This window comes from Triticum aestivum, chromosome 5A (genome assembly GCF_018294505.1).
Source record: "Triticum aestivum cultivar Chinese Spring chromosome 5A, IWGSC CS RefSeq v2.1, whole genome shotgun sequence".
In the NCBI taxonomy this organism is placed as follows: Eukaryota; Viridiplantae; Streptophyta; class Magnoliopsida; order Poales; family Poaceae; genus Triticum; species Triticum aestivum.
This window is the reverse complement of record NC_057806.1, coordinates 346481670-346492626: the sequence shown is the minus strand read 5'-3', so window position 1 is coordinate 346492626 and position 10957 is coordinate 346481670.

Here is a 10957-nt window from a genome sequence, read left to right as displayed (position 1 = left end):
CATTAGGCCCCAAATTGATTTGAACAGGTTCATGTCAATCCTTAGCAAAAATATTCATCTTCAACATCTTCTTGTATTTTTTTGAACCGCCGTGATGTCATCTTCTCTGCTCGCGGTAGACCGGTGTGACATCACTGGTTATAAAGAACCTTATCCTGTTAACAAGCCTGCGACAATTAAGGCCGCAACTTCGTTTCCAAACTCACGGCTCCTTGAGTCTCACGCCTGACATATCCCTTTCTTTATAAATAGGACCGAAGGGTCATTTCCTTTCTCTTTCCCTCCGACCCCTTCTGCTTCATCTTCCTCGCGTCGCCCAGCTTCGGAGCTCCGCCGCCACCGTCGACCCCTGCATCAACCTTGGCCGCTACATCAACCTGAGCACACCAGAGCATCGCGGCGACCTTCCGCTTCTTCCTCAGCTCCGGTAAATCTTCTTTCCTTTCCCCCGCAGATCTGTTCTAGGGTTTCCTCGTTCGTCGAAGTTCATCGAGACTCTGGCGCTGTTCTTCCTTTGTTTCTTCTTTAGCCCATGAATAAAACTTCAAACCTGATGTATTCCCCGTAATGGCTTATCTTCTGTTACCAAAGCAAACCTTTATGCGCATAAAACACTGATCTGGTCCCTTGTGAATTGCTTTGAGATCAACCTTTTAGGTCTAAATCCTTTTATTTTCCTGTCTTACGGTAGATCCAAAATTTCACTGCGACCTTATGAAATTTGTTTTTACCTTCCTTAGTCATTCTTGCCTTAGATCTGTATCCTCTTTACCACATAGGCAGTTCACCTTTGAAAAAGCAATCTATCATATATCATTAGTCCCCTTGTTGAACCGCCGTGATGCTGTTGCTTCATAAAACTCCAGTTTAGATAGATCTGCTTCTGGTTTAACATTGCACATATCAATGTACCTTGTAGATTTCATCATGGCCAAGCAAGTGTATAAGTGCAATTGGGTCCCTTCTCGCGTCACAGAGGATCAACTGGACGATTTAGTCCTGATTGGCGCCTTGGGCAGCAAAGACACCGTCCATTGGAGGGCTCCTGGCAAAGAATGCCCCCCCCACACCTCGAGAAGGAGAGGTTGTTGTTTTCGTAGACCACTTAGCCCGGGGTTTTAAACCGCCCGGTTCTAAATTTTACCGGGATGTTCTGGCTGATTTCCAACTCCATCCGCAAGACACTGGCCCCAACTCTGTTACAAATATGTGCCACTTCCAAGTGCTCTGTGAGGTGTTCTTTCAAGAGGAGCCCACAGTGGTATTATTCAGAGATCTTTTCCATCTAAACCGTCGTACTGAGTTTACTGATGGCTCTAATACGGAGTTGGGTGGCATGGCGATTCAAAAAAGGAAAGAGGTCACATACCCTCACGCCAAGCTGCACAGTCACCCCAAGGAGTGGAATCAGACATGGTTCTACTGCAAAGACACCTCCCCTGCTGGTGAGAATCCCTTGCCTGGCTTTCGTCCGGAGCGGCTCAGCAATACCCATCCTTTTCCTCAACGATTGACTACCCAGGAGAGAAGAAAATATGCTCCCCGGCTATCAAAGCTCAGAGCCTTTATGGCCAACAGTTTAACAGGGGTTGACCTTGCTCGCTGTTGGATATCATGGAGCATACTGCCCCTTAGTCAGCGCTCCGGTTTGATGTGCGAATATACTGATAGTGTGGATGACCCACTGCGACATTCAAGACTCAAGCTCTCCGGTGAAGAAATCACAGAGGCTGTGCGTAAGATACTGAATGAACCGGAGCACATATGCGCTAGAACCGGCCTGCTTCCCTTCTGTGCCGCCAACAAACCGCCAGCTGTAAGACTTTGATTTTTCTCTTTGCTGAATCTGTTATTGATATGTCTGCTCATTGTTTTTAATATCAGTGTCTGCATAATCAGGGCGATGATCCGTTTTGGAGCAAAAAGCTGCCGCAGGAGAAACCAGAGAAAACAGATAAATCGGAAAGAGCAACCCGGCAAAAAACTAAAGCTGTGAAGAAGACTGCCCACCGGAAAAGAACCACTGCATCTTCTAATCCAGCCCCTGATGACGAGGTGGATAATCCGGACTTTGAGGTAGAGCTTGACTCACTTGGTTTATTTTTCATGCATCTTATTAATGATGATATTTGTCAGGATCATGCCGAAGCCAGCCATGCGGATGTTGCAGAGGTAATTATTCTCTCTTCCGATTCAGAAATTTTGCCTTCACAAAAAATCTGTCAGGAAAACCGGAAAGTTAAATTTTCTCATCCTCTTGCTTATTTGGATCCTAAACTTCTTATGAAGACTCAACAACACGAAGCTCGCCGCACCACCCGGCACAGCGGCCAGGTAGTTACCTCCGCCGGTTTACCAAACAGTCCGGTTCGGAAACGTCATTCCGAGGTCTCTAATTCGCTTGTCAGTGCTTGTCCTAAAGCGGGCTGCTTTCGTCAACCTCTTAATCCGTCTGACTCTGATTATCAGGTTATTTCCCACTCATCTTCTGGCGAGTCGTCGGCTACTTAGCTCCCACCGCTCAAAATGGTGCTTGGGTAAGCTATATTTATTGTGATGTTTGCAGTATATTGCCTTAAAACATATGATGTATTTAATTTTGTTATTCTTCTCAGGGCCAAACCTAGGCCGAGCAAGAAGGCCCGCCTGGATAAAGCGGCCAAAGAAGATGTCATTCTTGAACTAGGCACAACACCCAATCTTGAAGCGGCTATTCCTGAGGATATTCCCAATGATCCACCGCAGCCAGATGATGATCTTACTGCTGAGGAAAGACCTACTGATACCTCAGGTCCTATCCATCAGCCCACAGGTTCCCTCCGGGTTGAAAGCTCCACCGGTCCCGCAAAACCTACTGACAAGCCAACAACTCCAGTGCAAACCGGCGGTACCAATGATGATGAAGTTGTCATTACTGGCACTGGCCATACTAAGCCAAGCAATCCTGTCGCTTTATCCAAACATTCTGCCAAGGAAGAATTAGCTGCTTCTGGCAAAGGCAAGTGGAATGCTGATCTGACGGCTTACGCTGCTCTGAACGCCCAAGATATCCATTCCGGCTATCTGAACCTGCTGTATACCAGGCGTGACTATGAAGCCGGTCTGGTTAACATGATGAAGGATAAATATGAGGTAACTTCCATATGCTCCTTCCTGCTTGTATGCTTTCATTCTTGCTGACTCTCCTAGCCCCTAAGGGCCGATTCGAAATATTCTTTCAAACCGGGACTTAATAATATGAATCTTGATGCTTTGAAATTTGCTGATGTAGTCCCCAAGGACCGGTTCAACTTAGCGTAGTTAAACCGGTACTTTAAGTAATTGAAACTGCCGCATTAGAATACATATGATCAAATAGCCATTAGCCCCCAAGTGCCAAGTTGAATACTTGTATTGAGCTTGGGACTTTGTAAACAATTGAAAAGATGAAGATCAAATATGCATTAGCCCCCAAGTGCTAAGCACATAACTTGTTATGTGGTCGGCACTTGAATCCTTCTACCGATTTGTTGAAACATATATCTGTATGCCTGCAGGCGGAGCAGAAGGCGAAAGAAAACCAAGTCATCGATCTTCAAGAAAACCTGAAAACCCAACAGGCTGAAACCTCCAAAGCAAAAGAGGAATTGGCCAGTGCTTTAAGCGCCATGGAACAACTTAAGGAGAACTTCAAGAAGAAACGGGCGGATTGGGCCACTGAAAAGTCCGCTTTGACCAAACGAGCAGAGGATGCTGAGGCTGCATTAAAACCAGTGACAGATGAACTGACCAGCATAAAGCGGCATGTTCATGCCATGACCACTGCTATCTTTGGTAAGCCAGCTTGCCTTCTGAATTGGTTCTGCCTTCTTATAGAGTCGCCGGTTTATTAACCCTTTATGGTATTTCAGGGACACGCATAGGTCACTTGGGGTCAGATGTGCGGAAGAAATTGAAAGCCGCCTATACCTTAGTTGAACAATTGTATACTGGTGCCAAGCGGATCATCTGTACCGCGTCTCATAACAAACCGGCGCCCAGTTTGATTCAAGATACTCTGATGAAACTGTCAGTAGTTCCTGCCCGGGTTGAAGAGCTAAAGAAATATGCTGCTCAAACCGGTGCAATCAATGCTTTAATCCGGGCAAAAGCATGGGTGACGGATTTTGATCCTATTGAAGCGGCTCAGGGTTATCCCAACTTGAAGGAAGACGGGTCAGAATTTGGTGAAGCAGATTTGCGAGCCATAAACCGGGAGGTACGTCCGCTAGCTTGTCAACTGGCTGAGGAAGCAGATTTGTCTCATTATCAAGCCCAATATGACAGCCAGAACAAGCGAATAGCTGCACCAATCCATGAATCGGAAAACCTGATCCCTCCAATCCGTAAGCATACTTACGCTCCCGATATTGACCCGTCTTCGCTAATCCATGACGAAGCTGTTTTTCAAGCATTAATGGGAATCGACTGGACAACTGTGGATTTCCAGCCAGTGGGTAGAGAAACGGAAGCTGAAGCGGCGCAGGATGACCCACAACCATCAGGCCAGGCTGGTGGCCAATCTTAAACCGGAAGCCGGTTTTAAAACTGTCTCTCCTTTGTGAAAAACAATTATGTTATTATGGGCACCATGTTGCCTTGTAATAGGCTAGCTGATACCTTTGATGTTCATATGCCTTCGTGCATAACTTGTTCTTCCCGTGGTAATGAACTTTCCAAAATACTTTCTGCCACCGTTGAGTGTGAAGTTGGCTTGGCCAACCTTGAAGCGGAGTTTTGCAAACCCACACTGTTGGAGGAAATAACGACTCCTGTATATATGTATAATCAAATATGAAATATATCATACCTGTGACATTGAATCACATCGTTGGTTTTACCAACTTTTTGTAATAAGGGTGATAACCCAAATTTTGAGTACTGATAACTCCTTCCATATTGTGCCGGTTTATAATAAAACCGTGCCGGGTTGTGATAAACACCGTGTTACTCCATAAGAGGATGTTAACAACAAGGATCAAACCGGGCAAATAGTCTCCGGATTGACGTGAACTGTGTTCCGTCAATTGATTGGTTAAAAAACTTTGTCGATTTAAAAACACAACGAAAAGCAAAAAAAAACCCTTCAAAGAAAAGTATGAAACACGACCAAAAAAGATTTATTTAAGCTGATCAAATGGTGTAACCATGGCCAAACACGACCAAGCTCCCGTTAGGTGTAACTATGGTTCTAGTTAGCCAAGTCCCCAAGTGATTCTTGTGGCATTTATGCCAACCAAATGGCGTGGTCATGGTTCGGATTCGACCAAGCCCCCAAGTGATTCTATGGCCTTAGGCCGATTAAGAGGCATGACTGGTTCAGACATGACCAAGTCCCCATGTGATCTGGTGGCTTTCGCCTATCAAGAGGCATGGTATTGGTTCGGACACGACCAATCCTCCAAGTGATATAACACGATGCTTTTAGCAAAGCGAACTCAAGGGGTAAACCGGAGGCCGCTTTAGAGCAACTCCGTGTAACCTCACATGATGTAAAAGAATAGATACCCCACTTTAGCTGAGGTTCCGGTTTATTATAATATATACATTGTCGTAATATGTACATAAGTATAGCCAATGGCTCAGGTATAGTAAGGCCAAAGATGAGCTATATTCCACGGCCTGTTAGTCTCCTCCTCTGATGTACGTGAGTCCTTATGCTCTCGAATATCAATCAGATAGTACGACCCATTGTGCAGATTCTTGCTGACCACGAAAGGCCCCTCCCAAGGTGGGGATAGCTCATGCATATCAGTCTGATCTTGGATGAGCCGAAGCACCAAATCTCCTTCCTGAAAGGCTCTGGTTCTGACTCGGCGACTGTGATAATGACGAAGATCCTGTTGGTAAATCGCCGATCGGGCTGCTGCGATATCACGCTCTTCATCCAACCGGTCCAAAGCATCTTGCCGTGCTGTTTCATTGTCCGCTTCAATATAAGCCGTGACACGAGGTGAATCATGACGGATATCACTGGGGAGAACCGCCTCCGCTCCATAAACCATGAAGAACGGTGTGTATCCTATTGATCTGTTGGGTGTTGTATTGATGCTCCATAAGACAGATGGTAATGCTTCTACCCAACAACCCGGCGTTCTCTGCAAAGGAACCATGAGCCGGGGCTTGATGCCTCTCAAGATCTCTTGATTAGCTCTTTCTGCTTGACCATTGGAATGTGGATGTGCCACTGATGAAACGTCGAGCCGGATGTGCTCCCGTTCGCAGAACTCCTTCATAGCACCTTTGGACAAATTGGTACCATTATCTGTGATAATACTATGCAGAAAGCCAAACCGGAAAATCACCTTTTTGATGAACTGAACCGTCGTGGCCGCATCACACTTGCTAACAGGTTCTGCCTCCACCCACTTTGTAAACTTGTCCACTACCACCAGGAGGTGGGTCTTCTTATCTTTGGACCTTTTGAAAGGCCCAACCATATACAACCCCCAAGTCGCAAACGGCCAAGTAATTGGAATCATCCTCAATTCTTGAGCTGGTACATGAGTACGTCTTGAAAACCTTTGGCAACCATCACATCGTCTGACCAGATCCTTCGCATCAGCATGAGCAGTTAACCAATAGAAACCATGGCGAAACGCTTTAGCCACCAGACTTTGAACCGGCGTGGTGACCACAATCTCCTTCGTAGATCTCACACAAAATTTCACGACCTTCTTCAGGAGACACAAAACGTTGAAAAGCTCCTGATACACTGCAACGATGCAACTCACCGTTGATGACAACCATGGACTTGGATCGCCGGATTATCTGCCGGGCCAGAATCTCATCTTCTGGCAACTCGCCCCGGTTCTTGTACGCCAGGTAAGGAAGCGTCCAATCCGGAATAACATGAAGAACTGCCACCAATTGAGCCTCCAGATCAGGAATGGCCAAATCCTCTTCACCAGGGATCTTCACCGACGGGTTGTGCAGCACATCCAGAAAAACATTAGGTGGGACCGGTTTGCGCTGAGAGCCCAGCTGGCTTAAAGCGTCCGCCGCTTCATTTTTCCGCCGGTCCACGTGGTCCACCTGATAGCCTCTGAAATAACCTGCAACAATATCCACCTCACGACGATATGCTGCCATGAGTGGGTCCTTGGAGTCCCAAGTGCCAGACACTTGCTGAGCCACAAGGTCCGAAACACCGAAGCACTTAACTCGACTTAGATTCATCTCCTTAGCCATCCGAAGACCATGGAGCAAGGCTTCATACTCAGCTGCATTGTTAGTACAAGGGAACATTAAACGGAGAACATAACAAAATTTATCACCTCGTGGGGAAGTTAATACGACTCCAGCCCCCGAGCCTTCCAACTGCCTGGATCCGTCAAAATGGATGGTCCAATACATATGATCCGGCTTTTCTTCAGGTGCTTGCATTTCCGTCCAATCATTGATGAAATCAACAAGTGCTTGAGATTTAACCGCTGTCCGAGGCACATATTTCAAACCGTACGGCCCCAGCTCTATAGCCCACTTTGCAATCCGGCCAGTTGCTTCCCGGTTCTGGATGATATCTCCCAAAGGAGCAGAATTGACCACCGTAATTGGGTGCCCTTGAAAGTATTGCTTAAGCTTCCGGCTTGCCATAAAAACTCCGTACACCAGCTTCTGCCAATGCGGATACCTTTGCTTGGACTCAACGAGTACCTTGCTGATATAATAGACCGGACATTGAACCAGATGCTCCTTACCTGCCTCCTTTCGTTGCACCACAATAGCCACGCTGACCGCACGAGCATTAGCAGCAACATATAGCAGTAATGGCTCCTTGTCAATGGGAGCGGCGAGCACAGGTGGATTGGCCAATTGCCGCTTGAAGTCCTCAAATGCTTCATCAGCAGCAGAACTCCAGAGAACTGATCCATCTTCTTCAACATCTGATACAAAGGGATCGCCTTCTCACCAAGGCAGCTGATAAACCGGCTTAACGCGGCAATCCGGCCTGCCAAGCGTTGAACATCATTGATACACTTCGGTTTAGCCAGGGAGGTGATGGCTGTGATCTTCTCCGGATTAGCCTCAATTCCCCTGTTGGACACCAGAAAACCCAATAACTTGCCCGCCGGTACACCAAAGACACACTTGTCCGGATTAAGCATCATCTTGTACGTCCTTAGGTTATCAAAGGTTTCCTTCAAATCATCAACCAGAGTCTCCTTCTCCCTGGATTTAACCACGATATCATCCACGTAAGCATGTACATTATGGACAATCTGCTTGTGAAGACAATTTTGTACACACCGTTGATAAGTTGCCTGGGCACTTTTGAGCCCAAAGGGCATAGACACATAGCAGAAGGCTCCAAAGGGAGTTATGAATGCCGTCTTCTCCTGGTCCTTAACTGCCATTTTGATCTGATGATAGCCAGAATATGCATCCAAGAAACTTAAACGCTCACAACCCGCCGTAGCATCAATGATTGGATCAATACAGGGGAGGGCAAAAGGATCTGCTGGACAAGCCTTATTAAGATCTGTGTAATCCACACACATACGCCAGGTGCCGTTTTTCTTAAGGACTAGCACCGGATTGGCAAGCCACTCAGGGTGAAAAACTTCAACAATAAAACCAGCTACTAAGAGCCTGGCTACCTCTTCTCCAATCGCCTTGCATCTTTCTTCATTAAACCGGCGGAGGAACTGTTTCACCGGTTTGTATTTAGGATCCACATTAAGTGTGTGCTCAGCGAGTTGCCTCGGTACACCTGGCATGTCAGAGGGCTTCCATGCAAAAATGTCCCAATTCTCACGGATGAACTCGATGGGCGCGCTTTCCTATTTCGGATCCAAGTTGGCACTAATGCTGAACTACTTGGACGAATCGCTAGGTACGAAGTCAACAAGCTTAGTTTCTGCTGCCGATTTGAACTTCAGGGCCGGATCATGCTCCGTAGTTGGCTTCTTCAATGGAGTCATGTCCGCCAGATCAACATTGTCTTTATAGTACTTCAACTCCTCGGTGGCACAAACCGACTCTGCATAAGCCGCATCTCCTTCCTCGCATTCCAAAGCGATTTTGCGGCTTCCGTGAACCGTTATTGTCCCCTTGTGACCCAGCATCTTGAGCTACAAATACACATAACAGGGCCGAGCCATAAACTTGGCGTATGTCGGACGCCCAAACAGGGCATGATATGGACTTTGGATTTTCACCACTTCAAACGTTAATGTCTCCGACCTGGAATCATGATCATCCCCAAAGGCCACTTCAAGAGCTATCTTACCAATGGGATATGCTGATCTGCCAGGCACTACACCGTGGAATACTGTATTGGACGGTTTGAGATTCTTATCTGTTAGTCCCATACAACGGAAGGTCTCATAGTATAGGATGTTAATGCTGCTCCCTCCATCCATGAGCACCTTGGTGAACTTATAACCTCCCACCTGAGGCGCCACCACCAGAGCCAACTGACCCGGATTATCGACCTGGAGTGGGTGATCCTCTTTGCTCCATATGATTGGCTGTTCAGACCAACGTAGATAACGGGGTGTGGCCGGTTCAACAGAGTTGACTGCCCGCCTCTGAACCTTTTGGTCTCGCTTGTCCAAGCTAGTGGTAAAGACATGGTACTACCCACTACTCAACTGCTTTGGGTTGCTTTGGTAACATGACTGTTGCTGCTGTTGGTTGTAACCACCCTGGTTGTTCTGACTATTTTGACCATTATGTCCGCCCGGATTACCATTAAATCCTGAACCGGAACTTCCTCCACCGTAACCCGGCCCGGACCCTGAGCCACCGCCGGATCCGTGATCATACCGGAAATTATTAGAATTCTTGAACTCCTGCATAATAAAGCAATCCTTCCAAAGGTGGTTTGCTGGCTCCTCCTTCGTCCCATGTCTTGGACAGGGCTGGCTTAGCAGATAGTTCAGGCGGTTTGGGTTGGGGTTGGGTGCTCCACTACGATTTTTCGGCCTACCCTTGCGCCGCTGGCCATTGTCCTATACGTTGGTATTAGCCACAAAATCCATGTTGCCATCCGCTTTACGCTTGCCTCCTCCACCATTGCCTACCCAGTGATGCTGCTGACCTTTGGAGCTGCTGTTCTTCTTCCCCTTCCCTGTCTTGTCATCATCAGATTCGGGATCCTTGGTACTATCAGAATCAGCATATTTTACCAAAACGGCCATGAGGGTCCCCATGTCGGTGCAATGACGCTTCATCCGTCCTAATTTCAACTTCAGGGGCCCAAACCGGCAGTTGCCTTCTAGGGTTAATACTGCGGTGTCAGCGTTGATGCGGTCTGAGGAGTGCAACACTTGTGAAACCCGATGCACTCAATGAGTCATTGACTCTCCTTCCTCCTGGACGCATGCAGCTAAGTCCACTATCGACATAGGCTGCTTACAGGTATCCTTGAAATTGTTGATAAACCGGGCTCGTAATTGGGCCCATGAACTGATAGAATTAGCGGGCAAGCTTTTTAACCAAGTACGTGCCATTCCTTCAAGCATCATGGTGAAGTATTTCGCACACGCCGTGTCATCCACATCAAGCATCTCCATGGCCATCTCATAGCTCTCTACCCATGTCTCTGGTGGTTGATACGCCGTATAATTTGGTACCTTGCATGGGCCTTTGAAATCCTTGGGCAGGCGCACATTGCGTAAAGCGGGGACGAGGCAAGGCACCCCCAAAGAACTAGAAGTAACACCAGGTTCGATCGAAATGGTTGGATGAACCAGCGTGAGCTGCCGAGCCTGATGCTGTGCGGCTAACTCGGCCTCCCTGCGCGCTCGGGCCCGGTTCACCACTTCCTAAGCATCATCAGCACCACCCGTCGGGTTGTTACCACGGGGTGCTCCACGTCGTTCATTAATCGACACTGCTGGTTCATCCATATGTCTGCTATAACTCCGGCTTGGACGGGGGATCGAGTGGATCCGGTCGCGGCTGTACGAGTACGCTTCCTGTTGGGCCAAAG